The 15,489-nt window shown below is 46.4% G+C and overlaps 1 protein-coding gene across 1 annotated transcript in view; it reads right to left on the bottom strand.

The window, feature by feature from the left end:
• The window catches only part of CD53 (CD53 molecule), a 42,425-nt gene extending 27,179 nt beyond the window's left edge, over positions 1–15,246 (bottom strand). Inside the window, exon 1 of the mRNA XM_030221302.1 lies at positions 15,158–15,246. The gene's annotated coding sequence lies outside the window, so the exon portion shown is untranslated. The remainder of the gene's footprint in view (positions 1–15,157) is intronic.
• Between the last annotated feature and the right edge of the window lie 243 nt (positions 15,247–15,489).

The following is a 15,489-nucleotide window of genomic DNA, read 5'->3' as shown; positions in this document are numbered from 1 at the left end:
AGGAAGTAACAGTTAAAAAAAAAAAGGGGGGAAGTTTATATCTTGAAGAATGTGTAAGCTGCCGGTCTGATTTCAGCTGACCTATTAGAAAATCGCTTTCTAAGGTACCTTAAACATGTTTTTGTGTGTGGGAACCAGACATGGGGCAGCTGCAAGATGTAACAGGAAGTTCCCATTTCATGAAACCTTCACCCACTTTCCGTTTATAGATTCCGCTGTTAGAAATAACAGTTATAAAAACCGCTGAACTTACTGTGTTGTTTTGCTGTTACAAAGCAGCGTCAATTTGATTAGCTGAATCGGTTTTCATTCCTCTCTCCCTCCTCCCCACAACCCATCTGGGTCTAATTAATATTTACAAAATCCATAGGTTTAGTTCTTAAAACAGGTCTACTAGGAGTCACACTTTGTTGATAATACAATTATCAGCTGAAAAAAAGGGAACAATTTTGGGGTCCTTTATAGCAGGGGCGTAGCCAGACACCCAATTTTGGGTGGGCCTGGGCCCAAGATGGGTGGGCAGAAGAACCTCGCCCCGTCCCACAGGTGATTTGGTCTCTCCTTCTCTCGCCTGCATGCCATATGGTCTCTCAAACATCCCCTCCCCCGCAAACCTTTTAAATAGCAGATTTTCACCAGCAGCGAGCAGCAACTAATACACACTGCTCATGTTGGCCCCACACCCTTCCCTCTGATGCAACTTCCTGTTTCCGCCTAGGCAGAAATACATCAGAGGGGAGGCTGTGGGGCCGGTGCGAGCAGTATGTATGTCACTGCTCACTGCAGGCGAAGATCTGCTACTTACAAGGTATGCAGGAGGGACAGTTGTTGGGAGTTTTCGGCTGGTGGGGCTTGGGGATCCCTGCCAGCCACATCATAGGTATGCTGCTACTGGGTGGGCCTGAACCCAAAGTGGGTGGGCCTGGGCCCACCCAAGCCCACCCTTGGCTACGCCACTGCTTTATAGTAGAGAATCCTGCAAGAGGAGGAGATGTTTAGGAAAGGGGGCCCCTGCTGTACTTCACCACCTCATCATCTCCTCACCTGGCAAGAAAGACACCGAGAGGCAGTGGCGTTCCTGGGGGGGGGGGGGGGGCGATGGGTGCGGTCCGCCCCAGGTGCACGCCTCTGGGTGGCTGCCGTGCGCCTGTCTGCTCCGCTCGTTCCATGCTCCCTCTGCCCCGGAACAGGTTACTTCCTGTTCCGGGGCAGAGGGAGCATGGAACGAGCGAAGCAGACAGGCGCGCGGCACCCCCCCAGCAGGTAAAAATGCACCCGGGGGGGTGTCCTTTTGCCGGGGAGGAGGTGTGTCCTTTCGTGAGGGGGGGTGGCCTTTCGCCAGGGGTGGGGGGGTCGCGCTGCACCAGGGGGGTGGCCTTTCACCGGGGGTGGGGGGCGCTGCACCCGGGGGGGGGGGGTGCATCGGCGATCCGCCCCGGGTGTCAGCCACCCTGGGAACGCCACTGCCGAGAGGTCACTCACTGTTCGGCAGTGGTGTAGCCAGACAGCCAGTTTTGGATGGGCCTGAGCCCAAAGTGGGTGAGCACAAAATTTTCTCTGCCCCGCCCTACTCCCACCTCAAAATATATACACTTTAGCTAATAAGGATCCCCAAGCTCTGTCGGCTCAAGACTTTCTCTGAAGGTGGCCAGAACTCTCTTTTACCAACCTTGGCAGGCAGCAGCAATGACCCTAAGCCACTGATGCCTGTACCCCACACATACTTAGTTGTCGATGGTTCAAGGATGCTGTTGCCAACTGCAGAGCTTGGTAGACGAGAGTTCTGGCTGTCTTTGGAGGAGGTCCTTAGCTGGGGATGCTTGGGGATCCTCACCGGCTATACAGCAAGGGTCAGAACTGGTGTTAGACCCTGCTTGATCCCAGATCAGAAAATAAAGGAGGGCCCCCCCTCCTCGATTCTCTCTCCTCTCTACCTCCGCTCCGATTTTTCACCTTCCATTACTATCACAGCAACAGACCCTCACCAAACACAGAACAAGGGATCACAAATTAGAAATAAACATTTTTAGACAAGACTTGAATGGGAACCCCAAGAAGTTAAACTTGGAATTAATGCAACACTGGAGACATAAAACAGAAATGCATTTCCTTTTCTACTGAACACAATACAAAGACATTTGCTATGCACGTTTCCAAAAGCTAACACATTCCATTTAAAACATTCAAAATAAAATGCTTTGTTTCTACCTTTGTTGTCTGGACATTTTATTTTTCCATCTTGCTGGTTCCAATTTCTCTTCTCTGCTTTCCTGTCTGTCTGCTAATTCTCCTTCAAGCGGCTGCAGTCCATTTGTCTTTTCTCCTCTCTCCTGTCTGTTCCCTCACTATTCTTGCCTCTGACATATTGATCATTCCTTTTTAGCTCTTTTCTGCCTCTCTCTCACCCTTCTTCGTCTCCTTTTTACTTTTCAACTACCTATCAAATTTCCATCTTCTTCTTTCACCCACTAGCTCTTCCATTCCCCATCTCACTCCTTCCCCAGCCCTACATTCCCTTTCGTCTTTAATCTACTACCCATTACCATATTTCTGTAATCACTATCCTCTCATTCATTTCCTTGCCACCCCCTCCTGGCCTCTTCCACAGGGTTCTACCATTCCCATCATCTTCCTCCATCCGCCCTTCTAGCCCAGCATCTGATCCCTCTTCCTCCCCTCCCCTCCCCTCCCCTCCCCACCCAACCCTCATAGCCTGACAGTTCTCTGTCCCTTCTATCTTCCCTCCTGCCCTCTCCCTCATAGTCCAGCATTTTTCTCCACTCTCCACCTCCTATGTACCTCTCTCCCCCTCTCATCCACCCCCATGTCCAACATCTCCCCCTCTCATTCCCACTGTCCACCATCTCTCACTCCCCCTCCCTTGTGTTCTGGGTCCAACATCTCTCTCCCCCTCCCATGCAGCATCTCTTTCCTCCCCTCTACCATCATGTCCAACATGTCTCCCTCCCCTCCACCCTTTGTCTAACATTTGTCCCTTTCCTCCACCCCTATGTCCAACATTTCTCCCTCCCTCCTCGTGTACCATTTCTCCCTCCTCTCCTCCCCTATATTCAACATTTCTCCCTTTCTCACAACCTATCCCCTCTCCATGCAACATGTCTCCCTCCCTGAAGAACTTCTGCTTCAGCGTCTTCCACTGCTCGGTCCCTGCAGCATTCCTTTTTTCGCCCATCGCCGGCAGCGCTGCGATTCACACAGGCTGCTCCGCTCCCCCTTGCCGCGTCCATCCGGCCCTCTCCGATGCACTTCCTGTTTACCTAGGGCCAGATGGATGCGGCAGGGGGGAGCGGAGCTGCCTGTGTGAATCGCAGCGCTGCAGGCGATGGGTGAAAACAAGAATGCTGCAGGGACCGAGGCAGCGGCGGGGAGGAGCAGAAGTTCAGGCAGGCAACGCTCCCGGACGGCCGGACCCGCAGGAGAAAAGGAAGCGAGGGATGTTGTTGAGTTGGGGCTAGTTAGGGTGGGCGGTCCTGGAGCAAAAGTGTCTGGGCCTGGGCCCGCCCGTGGCTACGCCCCTGCTGTTCGGCCCAGGGCAATCTGCAGTTTTTAAGCATCTTACAGCCTTGGTCTGAATTAAGCCTGGATAGTCGATTCCAGCCCATGATTGGGCACCGATATCGAATATCCAGATAATCGCATCTACCCAGAAGTTATTGAGGCATCGGCTGATATTTTTATCGGCCTAACTTCGGGACATATTTACTAAGCGGCATTTACCGAGCATTAAATGTTAGCGCAGACCAACGCTAATGGCTAACGCATGTTAAAACAGCCAGAGTGCTTTCTTACTTTTGTCCAAGTGTAAAAATGTTTTAAGTGTCATTGTTCCCATAGGAAATAATATGTGGGAGCAGTATTTCCAAATGGGTTTGTTTTGCTTCTCTTTTCTCTTGTGCTGATTGTGGTCCCTTCCTCAAAATACATTTTCCTGTTCAAGTTTCTCTATGTCACAGTCATCAGTCTTGCAAGTTCTCCACAAACATCCTGTTCTATGAATGATGATGTATCTATTTATTTTCTTTTTGTTACATTTGTACCCTGCGCTTTCCCACTCATGGCAGGCTCAATGCGGCTTACATGGGGCAATGGAGGGTTAAGTGACTTGCCCAGAGTCACAAGGAGCTGCCTGTGCCTGAAGTGGGAATGGAACTCAGTTCCTCAGGACCAGAGTCCACCACCCTAACCACTAGGCCACTCCTCCACTGTTGCTACTATTTGAGATTCTACATGAAATGTTGCTATTCCACTAGCAACATTCCGCCTTGCAGATCACCAATGTGGCCGCACAGGCTTCTGCTTCTGTGAGTCTGACGTCCTGCACGTAGGTGCAGGACATCAGACTCACAGAAACAGAAGCCTGCGCAGCCTTCTACATGGAATGTTGCTAGTGGAATAGCAACATTCCATGTAGAATCTCCAATAGTAGCAACATTCTATGTAGAATCTCCAATAGTATCTATTTTATTTTTGTTACATTTGTACCCCGCGCTTTCCCACTCATGGTAGGCTCAATGCGGCTTACATGGGGCAATGGAGGGTTAAGTGACTTGCCCAGAGTCACAAGGAGCTGCCTGTGCCTGAAGTGGGAATCGAACTCAGTTCCTCAGGACCAAAGTCCACCACCCTAACCACATTTCATTTTGCAATGTATTTTTGCTAGTTATCCGTGGCCTCTCTCCAGGGTTTTCTTCTGTGAACACCACCATTACTACTACTTATCATTTCTATAGCACTACTAGACATATGCAGCACTGTACACTACACAAGTAAGAGACAGACCCTGCTCGACAGAGCTTACAATCTAGTCAAGACAGACAAACAGGACAAATAAGGGATAAGGACAAGAGTAGCAAGATTCCGGAATCCCAAAGAGTAGCAAGATTCTGTGCAGAATCCCAAAGAGTAGCCAGATTCCGGAATCCCAAACACTACTACTACTACTACTACTACTATTTATCATTTCTATAGTGCTACTAGACATATGCAGCACTGTACACTAGACATGTAAGAGACAGACCCTGCTCGACAGAGCTTACAATCTAGTCAAGACAGACAAACATGACAAATAAGGGATAAGGGAATTAGTTACGGTGGGAATGATAAAACATGGGTACAGAACAAGTGAATAGGAGTTAGGAGCTAAATCAACCTCAAAAAGGTGGACTTTTAGCCTAGATTTGAAGGTGGCCAGAGCTGGAGCTTGACATACTGGCTCAGGAAGTCTATTCTAGGCGTATGGTGCAACAAGATAAAAGGAATGGAGTCTGGAGAAGTGGAGGAGAAGGGTACAGATAAGAGAGATTTATCCAATGAACGGAATTCCCATGGAGGAGTGTAGGGAGACATAAGAGTGGAGAGGTACTGAGGAGTTGCAGAGTGAATGCACTTGTAAGTCAATAAGAAGAATTTTAACTATATGTAGAAATGGATAGGGAGCCAATGAAGTGACTTGAGGAGAGAGCAAATATGAGCATAACAACACTGGTGGATTATAAGTCATGCAGTAGAATTTTGAACAGATTGAAGGGGAGAGAGATGGCTTAATGGGAGACCTGTGAGAAGCAAGTTGCAGTAGTCTGAGCATGAGGTGATAAGAGTGTGGATAAGGATTTTGGTAGTGTGCTCAGAAAGGAAGGGGCACATTTTGGTGATATTATAGAGAAAGAAACAACAGGTTTTAGCACTCTGTTGGATATGTGCAGAGAAAAAGAGAGAGGAGTTAAAGATGACCCCAAGATTACGAGACAGGGAGGATGAAAGTGTTATCCACAGAGATAGAGAATGGCGGAAGTAGAGAGGTGAGTTTAGGGAGAAAGATAAGAAGCTCAGTCCTGGCCATGTTTACTTTCAATGTCAGACAGGCAGGCTGAGACTTGGGCCTGGATTCTTGCTGAAATTTCTGGTGTGGAGAGGTAGATCTGGGAGTCATCGGCATAAAACCATGATACTGAAAACCATGGGAGGAGATCAGAGCACCAAGGAAAGAAGTATAGATAGGGAAAGAAAGAGGTCCCAAGACAGAACCCTAAGGTACACCAACTGATAGTGAGATAGAACCGGAGGGGGATCCACCACACTAAAAGTGTGATGGGAAAGACAAGAAGAAAACCAAGAAAAAATAGAGCCCTGAAATCCAAGTGAGGACAGGATATCAAGGAGTAGGTGGTAATCAACAGTGTCAAAAGCAGCAGATAGATTGAAAAGGATGAGGATAAAATGGAGACCTTTTGTTCTGGCTAGGTACAGGTCATTGTAGACTTTAGCAAGGGCTGTTTCAGTTGAATGTAGAGGGTGAAAGCCAGAGTGAAGTGGATCAAAGTCAAGTGAAAGCAAGTCAAGATAACAGCAGATGAGTAGACTGTAACTGGGCACATTTGGGGCCGAGCAGAATTAGATGGTGATCACTTATTGAATGAAGGAGATGAGCTGGAGAGTATGGGATAGTCAGGGAAGAGAGGTAGTGGGGTAGAACTTCACCAGGATTTTCTTCTGTGAAAACAGAACAAAAGTATCTATTTAGCAAATTTGCTTTTTCTTCATCATTATCTCAACTTACATCTTCCTAACTGCAAAGGTCTTAAGTACAAAACATATTACACATCCAACTTTTCCGTTATAGGCAGCCAACTCTGGAACGCCTTACCAAGATCCATTCAAATAGTCATTGACCTTCTGCCCTTCCCGAAGCTGCTAAAAACCTACCTCTTCAAACAAGCCTACACAAATGACCTGACTTAAACTATGTGCTACCCGGATCAGACTATGTTGACAGAACCTGGAATATGCTCCCCTACTTAATCCTTTCTAAGCACATCCTTTTTCCAAGCCCTCCCTATACATTCTCCCATTCTAAACAACTCACTAATCCCAATACACACCTTCCTTCCACTCCCCCACCTCTACCATCCTCCCCCTTGCCCATCTTACCTACCCACATCAAATTGACAACCTCTTCATTCATTATATTACAGCTGCATCCATTCTATGTTTCGTTGTAAACTTGTTATACTTTGTAAGCCGCATTGAACCTGCTAGCGAGTGGGAAAGCGCGGGGTATAAGTGTTATAAATAAATAAATAATAGACCAAGCCTATGGGTTTTAAATGTAAGGACTATCAATTTAAAGAGTATGCAAATAGTATTTTTTTTTTGAAATATGAATTTTTATTGTACAATTTTATATAACAAAACAGTAAAAAAAAGCACTTCACAACAACAACAACAACAACAACAAATAAACAAGCTCATCCCAATTCTCCACCCCCCACCAAAGCACCACTAACCCCCCCATTCCCACAACATCGCCAACCCGTCCTTATAAGCCCTCCTTCTCTAACCCCCATCCCCATCCTCCTCTTTCCCAACCCCCCTCTCTCCCTAAACAATCATTTCTGGTGCTGGGTACAACATAGCCAAGTGTGTCCACCTAGGAACAAATGACTTGTCCAGTAATACCCCACTTGCCACGCAGAGAGCTTTTCAGGGGTTGGGAGAGGGGTTAAAACCTTTGATAAAATCAATAGCTTTCTCTGAAGTACTACCTACCTTTGGAAAGGGAGAGAAAAGATTGCAAAGTACTGAGAATTTCAATAGCTGGCTCAAAGCCTGGTGTCACCAAGAAGGATTTAGGGACATAGGAGGATGGGGCAATACATGGAAAAACAAAAGACTATACTGTAACGATGGGCTGCATCTCACTGTGGCAGGAAAAAAAATCCTTGGGGAGAAATTCAGACAATATATTTCTAGGCATTTAAACTAGAAGGCGGGGGTGGCATATGAAGGCAGTTCACTTCAAGTGGTCACCCCTAGCTAAAGCTAAAGACAAGATGCGTCAGTCGACAAGAAAGCAATGAAAACAACAATCTTAGCAAATCACTTCTTACCAACACAGCAGGAAGTGAGACTAAACAAGAAACTAAACAGAAGATAAAAATTCCTCGGAAATGTAGATGGAAAGCGATGACCACAAATGCTCGCAGCCTAAGCAATAAAGTTCATGACCTTCAAGCCCTGATGTTGGAGGCAGACTTAGACGTTGTTGCAATCACGGAGACATGGCTCAATGGTTCCCATGAATGGGATGCAAACATACCAGGCTAGAGATGGTCGTAAAGGTGGAGGAGTAGCTCTGTATGTGAGAAATGATATCGCAGCAACTGAAATGACAGGGACCTGGGGAAAGGAAGAAGCAATATGGATCACCTTAAAAAGAGATGATAGAACCTCTGTCCACGTGGGTGTTGTCTACAGACCTCTGACACAATTGGAGGAACTAGATAAAGATCTGATCGCAGATATTCAAAAGTTGGGAAAGAAGAGATAGGTGCTGTTGCTGGGAGATTTCAATCTGCCGGATGTAGATTGGAAGGTTCCATCTGTGGAATTGGAAAGAAGTAGAGAGATCGTGGATGCTTTCCAAAGTGCTCTGCTCAGACAAATGGTGACGAAACCCATGAGGGAGGGAGCGACGCTGGATCTGGTGCTCACAAATGGGGATAGTGTGTCAAATGTCCGCATGGGTGCCCACCTGGGCAGCAGTGACCATCAAACAGTTTGGTTTGATATGACAGCTGAAGTGGAGGGTGGCCACTCAAAACTCAAAGTCCTGGATTTCAAGCATGCTGACTTTAGTAAAATGGGGGAATACCTGAGGAAGGAGCTGATGGGCTGGGAGGACGAACGAGAAGTGGAAGGACAGTGGTCCAGGCTGAAAGAAGCTATAAATATGGCCACAAACCTTTATGTAAGGAGAGTAAATAAAAGCAAGAGAAAAAGGAAACCGATACTAGTGAAAGGAGGAAGACTAAAAAGGGAATTGTGAGACTGAAAGATGCTGCGAACCGCTATGTAGGTAATGATGAAGAAAAAGCAAATTTGCTAAATAGATACTTTTGTTCTGTTTTCAATTAAGAAAATCCTGGTGAAGGACCATAATTGGCTGGCAAAAGTATATATGAGAATGGAGTGGATATAGGACCTTTCACAGAAGAGAATGTGTATGAACAACTTGAAAATATAAAGGTGGACAAAGCCATGGGACCGGATGGGAGGTGGGGCTAGTGCTGGGCAGACTTCTACGGTCTGTGCCCTGAAAATGGCAGAAACAAATCAAGGTAAGGTATACACATAAAGTAGCACATATGAGTTTATCTTGTTGGGCAGACTGGTCTTTTTCTGCCGTCATGTACTATGTTACCATGTCCATTCCTCCAAAGTAGGGTGATAACATCCCTTAAGTCGATCAGTCAAAATGGCCAGGTCTCTAAGACAAGCCACCTTTATCAGCCAATCCAGTTCAGTGGGCCCAGATGTTTGTTTCCAAAACCCTGCAATAACACATTTAGTTGCTGCCAAACAAAGTCTTTTAAGTTTAACCTGCCAGCGATGGCCCGCTGTATTGTTCAGTCCTAGTAGACAAGCTCGGGGTGCGAGTGGGAAAGTTGTACCCAAAATTCAGGTTATGCACTAGTCTTTTTGCTCTTATTTTGACAGCCTCCTCCTTGAATCACCATAATGATTTCCTTTTTCTTTTGTTTTCATTTGCTTTTTTTAACATAAAGATCCATTGTCCTCTAAGAAAGTAATCAAAAGGATCTGTTAAAGGCAGGGCTTTTTTTGAGGGGGTACTTGGGGGTACTGAGTACCGGCACCTTTTCCATTGTCTGCCAGAATTGACCCATGGTCCCCAGGTTTTAATGAAAGAGCTCAGGCTAAACACACCAATTCTGCCTTGTCATAGATTCTGTGACTGGTTGCAGGGGGCCTGAATATTGTGGGGTGGGTCCCCTCGGTGATCACCCCACCCCTGAAGGATGGCCTGGCATTTGAGTATCAGCACCTTTTTTGCTGGAAAAACGCACTCGTTAAAGGTATCCTTCAGGGGACCCGACAGAACTTCTCTGAGCTCCCTTAGTATCCTGGGCTCTATTCCTTCCCGTCTCAGGCTTTGTCCATGGTTATCTTACTGTCTATGAAGCCAAGTGGGAGATTTTAGTCCTGGGTGGGAGATAGTGATTTTTTGGGAAAACATGAGGAAAGGCAAAGCTGCCCTGACCCCAGGCAGTACAAGGGCCTCCCAGAACAGGCTCAGATTTATGATTTTAGTACCCATAGGCACTATGGGCTCGATATTCAAAAGAGTTTAACCGGACAGGAGAGACTATGGGGGTGTGGCAAGAAGGGGTGATGCTGGACAGGGATGGAGGAGAGAGAGAGAGAGATGAAAATACTGGACCATGTGGGGAGGGGGGGGGGGGAGAAGAAAGATGTTGGACCATTTGGGGGAAGGAGAGGGGACATGCTAGATACCAAGCAGGAGGAATAGGGAGACAGACGGGAGAAGTTAAATTTGGAGAGGAACAGGAGGAAGAGACAAGGAGGTTGACATTGACAAATGATAGGGTGGGAGAAGGATATGATATGTGGGCAGATACTGTCAGATGCTGGGGCTGGGGGTTGAGTTGGGAGAAAGGGACTGATTTAGAGAGAAGAATCTGATGCTGGGGCTGGGAGAAGCAGGAAGATGCTGACAGGTGGCAGTGGGAGAAGGGGGTTGATACTGGGCAAGTGATAAGAGTACAAAGAGTGGGGTGGGCAAAACAAGGGCAGATGCCGTAGAAGGTGGATATGAAGGAGTAGAGGGATGGATGCTGGGGCAAATAGGAATGGCAAGGTAAACGAATCTTGGAGGAGGAGTTGGTGGTGAAGGAGGTATGGGGGAAGAGATGGGGAAATGAATGCTAGAGATAGAGGAAAGGCGGGACAATGGTTGCTAGGAAAAGGTGAGAAAGTGAAGAAGGTGAGAAAGGGAAAAGTCTTTGAAGCAGGTAGAAATGGAAGTAAAAAGGGAAATGGGAATCTGGATAAGGGGGTAAGACATAAGGAAGAGTCTAGAGGTGTAGTGACAGGGAAAGAATGGGGTTGGTGAGGGGATGAGATGCAGAGGTAGGTGAGACAGGGTATGGGATGGAACACTTCTCATATGAGGACAAGCTTAAAGGTTAGGGCTCTTCAGCTTGGAGAAGAGACAGTTGAGGGGGGATTTGATAGAGGTCTATAAAATTCTGAGTGGTGTAGAATAGGTAAACATAACTCGATTGTTTACTCTTTCGAAAAGTACAGACTAGGAGTCTCTCAATGACGTTACATGGTAATACTTTTAAAACAAATAGGATAAAATATTTTTTTCACTCAACAAATAGTTAACTCTGGAACTCGTTGCTGGAGGATGTGGTAACAGCGGTTAGCGTATCTGGGTTTAAAAGGAAGAAATCTATAACCTATTAATAAGATAGATACAGGGAAAGCCACAACTTATCTCTGGGATCAGTAGAATAGAATCTTACTACTCTTTGGGATTCTGGACTCTTGCAACTCTTTCAGATTCTGAAAGGTACTTGTGACCTGGATTGGCCACTGTTGGAAGCAGGATACTAGGCTAGATTGACATCGGTCTGACCTAGTATGGCTATAATTATGTTTGTATGTTCTTATGGGTATAAATACAGATGGTGGAAACGAGGAACTAGAAAATGGCTGAAAGATGGGAATGAGAGACAGGTGGAAATGGGAGGACTAGAGGAGTAAGATATGAGGTGAAGAGACACAGAGTTGGAGGGGAAAAGGAGGAATAAAATAAAGTCAAAAGTAGACAAAAAGGCAGATAAGAGGAATGGAGGAAAAAAAGAATAAGAAGGATCAGTGACTGAGATAGATGAAGAGAAGAAAACATGGGGAGTGAAGAAATAGAAAATGGAAATGAGATCCTGGAAAAGGACTTATGCAAAAACAAGAAGAAGACAGACCAGAATGAAAAATATCAGCTTTGAAAATGCGCATGACTTACATTTAGTTCTGTACAAGAGGAAATGCATTTCTGCTGTTTTATTTAGTGTTCCACTGTTAAGAGTCGGGGGTTTCTGTTTAATGTTTTTGTCTACATATTTGTTTTTGATTTGCGTTCTTTTATTATTACTAGGTTGGTAGTCTAGATTTTCCATGTGTGTGGTAACTGAGGTAAGGGGTTCTGTTAACATACTGGTTGTATTATTTAGCAGTCTGGCTTGTCCTCTTTTCCCAACTGGAGATGTAATGCTGACATATACATAGTAACATAGTAGATGACGGCAGAAAAAGACCTGCACGGTCCATCCAGTCTACCCAACAAGATAAACTCCTATGTGCTACTTTTTGTGTATACCCTACTTTGATTTGTACCTGTCCTCTTCAGGGCACAGACCGTATAAGTCTGCCCAGCACTATCCCCGCCTCCCAACCACCAGCCCCGCCTATGCATTTTGAGTTCTTGGGCTTGGTGCTGGTACGGTATGGGGTGCAGGATTTTGTGTTATTTCATATAGAGTCTGGCAGTGGAGAGAGAAGGAAAGTGTGCTGGCAGAGCGAGAAGGAAGTAGAGCACAGGCAGCAGAATGGGGTAGGCTACAGGGACCATAGCTTTACCAGTGTTTTTCCCCACACACCATCAGCACCTGTGGGTTAAGGGAGGGGGAGGGGAAGGCAAGGGCAGTGCTTAGTTTGATTGGTCCTTCCAAATAAAAAGATGTCCCGCTGCACCTGAGGAAGAAAGCCAGGAGGAGGGAGGAAGAGAAAGAGAGAAATGAGGAAGAGAGAGGATGTGCTAGAAGAGGATGAAGGCTGGGAGAAAGCGTGAGTGGCAGGAAGGATGGAAGGGAGAGAGTATGCCAGGACGAGAAAGCGAAAGGAAAAAGGGATGGAAAGAACATGCTGGACAGGTGGAAGGTGAGAGAAGGGAACATTATGAGGGGAGGGTGTTGGGAGTGAAAAAGAAAGAGATAAAGGTGGGATAGAAGGTGGAGGGGAGAGATGGAAAAAAGCAAGAGGAGAGAGGGAGGGTGAGGGGGGTAAAAGGAGAAAGATGAGAGGGGCAGAAGAACTGCTAAGAAAAAAGTGGGGAGGAGGGATCAGTGGGAAGAACCAGAAGCAGACAAAAGAAGGAGTAAGTGCAGTGGTGTGCTGGAGCAGGCTCTCACAGGCTCGCAAGAACCGGTTGTTAAGTTTTTAAGAATTTTGGGAGCCGGTTGTTAAAGGAAGGCCCTCCATGGCTACTTTAACAACTGGCTCCCAAAATGTGGGCTTGGGCCCCCTGCTGAATTCTCTTTTACTTTGCTGGTGAGGATGCTGAGCCCTGCCAGCCAAGTAAAATAGACTGCTGCTGCTCCCCGCTCCTTGTTTTCAGCTCTGAGCAGCAGGCTGGGACTTCTCCAGCATGTGTGAGAAGTTCCAGCATGCTGCTCAGAGCAAGACGTTGGGAGTGGTGGCAGTCCATTTATTGGCTGCCAGCAAAGGTATGCCTAGCGTGCCCGCACGAAGGGAGGGAGGAGAGAGAGGCAAGTGTTGCTCCCCCCCCCCCCCCCCCGCCACCCCTGGCCCTTCCAACTGCAGAGCTGGGTACGTTCGGAGAAACAGCCTGTTGTTAAAAATTTACCAGCACACCCCTGAGTAAGAGGGAGGTGTGGAGGAAAAGATTAGGGAAAGAGTGAAAGATGAAGGAATTATGGAGCGGTGGGGAGGAAGAATATGTGTGGTGAGGAGCAAGGGCTGTGGGCAGGAGGAGGAGAGGTGAATGGTAGAGTATACGTGGGATAAAGGGAAAGACAAGGAAAATGTGAAAACTAAACCAAAAAAATGGAACCTATAACATAAGCTAAAAAGGGATGGCAAAATCTGGAGGAAATGCCAAAAGAACAATGTGGACAACCAGAAAAAAAATGTAGAACTCAGAGGGGAGAGAAAATGTGTAAAAACAAAGAAAAATGAAATAACAAAGAAATACAAAGATTGAAAATAGGTTGTTGTGTCACCCTGCTGCAGCTACGGCTGAGCAGGTGGGAAGGTTGAGGCTGCAGGTCTGGTAGGAAAGACTATGGGCTGAGAGTGATTGAGTGTGTACAATAGCATGAATGTCTAGAGAAAGAGCTAATTAATGCCCATCTCCGGGGAGGGTTAGAAAATTCACCCTCCGCCACTAATCTGAACTCCCTCCCCCTAATCCCCCCCCAAATGAAATAGGCAAACCAGGCTTATGGTACAGGGGTAGGGATGAGGATGAGGGACCTGTGGCAGCTTCTAGGCGCAGAGGATGAGAAATTTCTTCCACTGAGAATGACAAGATTGGTGATGGAGCAGTCAGGAGATGGGAAGGACTACTGAAAGGAGCTGTGGGAAGGAGCGATGAATAATGGAGTTGGAATACTCCACTGAAGGATCTAGAAAACCAGCAGAGCATCTACCCCTGAATCCGGTGGCGATACTCAGGAGCTCTAATTGGCTTTTTCACCCAGGGCTTTTTGATGTAGCTCTGTGAGACTCACTATAGGTCATGAGCTGCTTTAGAACATCTCTTTTCAAGGCTCCTGGTGTCGTGCTATTTACAATACAGCCCTATGTTGTTAACCCTCCACCCAAAAATATGTATCTTGAAAGTGAGAGTCTGTTTGTTCAGCAGCATCTTGTCAGCTTCCTGCTCTTTGCTCCAAATCCATAGGTGGAATGGCATAAAATCGAACCATCCATGACCCCTCTGCAGGCAGTGGAGGAGTGGCCTAGTGGTTAGGGTGGTGGACTTTGGTCCTGAGGAACTGAGTTCAATTCCCACTTCAGGCACAGGCAGCTCCGTGTGACTCTGGGCAAGTCACTTAACCCTCCATTGCCCCAGGTACAAATAAGTACCTGTTTATGTAAGCTGCATTGAGCCTGCCATGAGTGGGAAAGCATGGGGTACAAATGTAACTAAAATAAACATTTACTTGTACTTGTTTTCCCAGTGCGGTGTTTCCAGCAAGGGTGGGGTGATCACTGAGGGACCCACCACACAACAGCCAGGTCCCTTGCAACCAGTCACAGAATCTATGGCAAGGCAGAATTGGTGTGTAGGGCCTGAGCTCTTTCATTAAAACTGTGGGGACCATGGGTCAATTTCAGCAGACAATGAAAAAGGTGCCGGTACTCAGTACCCCCAAGTACCCCCTCAAAAAAAAAAACCCTGTGTTTTCCCTAAGAAAAGTCAGATTTGTACCGATTGAACATAAAAGCCCTAAAAGTACATTCAAGAGAAACCTGAAAAAAAAAAAAAGAGTAAAAATCGGAATCCTACCTTAGATCTGTGGCTGTTTCTCCTCAACCTTCAGTTTAACTCTTCCAAATGACTGTGAGATCTAGTTCTGAGCTCTTCTTAGTAAGTTCTGGTTTTTGGTGTGGCTTCTCTTTAGCTGGTATGTTTCCAGGAAGGGGAAGCAACAAGGCGATGCAATAAGGTTTTTTTTTTTTTTTACGACAGAGAAGAAAGCAGAGAAGACGTACACATTGACAGACAGCTTATAGGGTTAAAATAGGGTTGAGTGAAGTGGAACGGGTAAAAGTAAATTGATTGTTCATTCTCTCAAAAAGTACAAAAACTAGGGGACTCTCCATAAAGCTAGGATTTTT

This window comes from Microcaecilia unicolor, chromosome 12 (genome assembly GCF_901765095.1).
Source record: "Microcaecilia unicolor chromosome 12, aMicUni1.1, whole genome shotgun sequence".
NCBI lineage: Eukaryota > Metazoa > Chordata > Amphibia > Gymnophiona > Siphonopidae > Microcaecilia > Microcaecilia unicolor.
The sequence above is the reverse complement of the archived record's forward strand: the minus strand, read 5'-3'. Positions and strand labels throughout refer to the sequence as shown.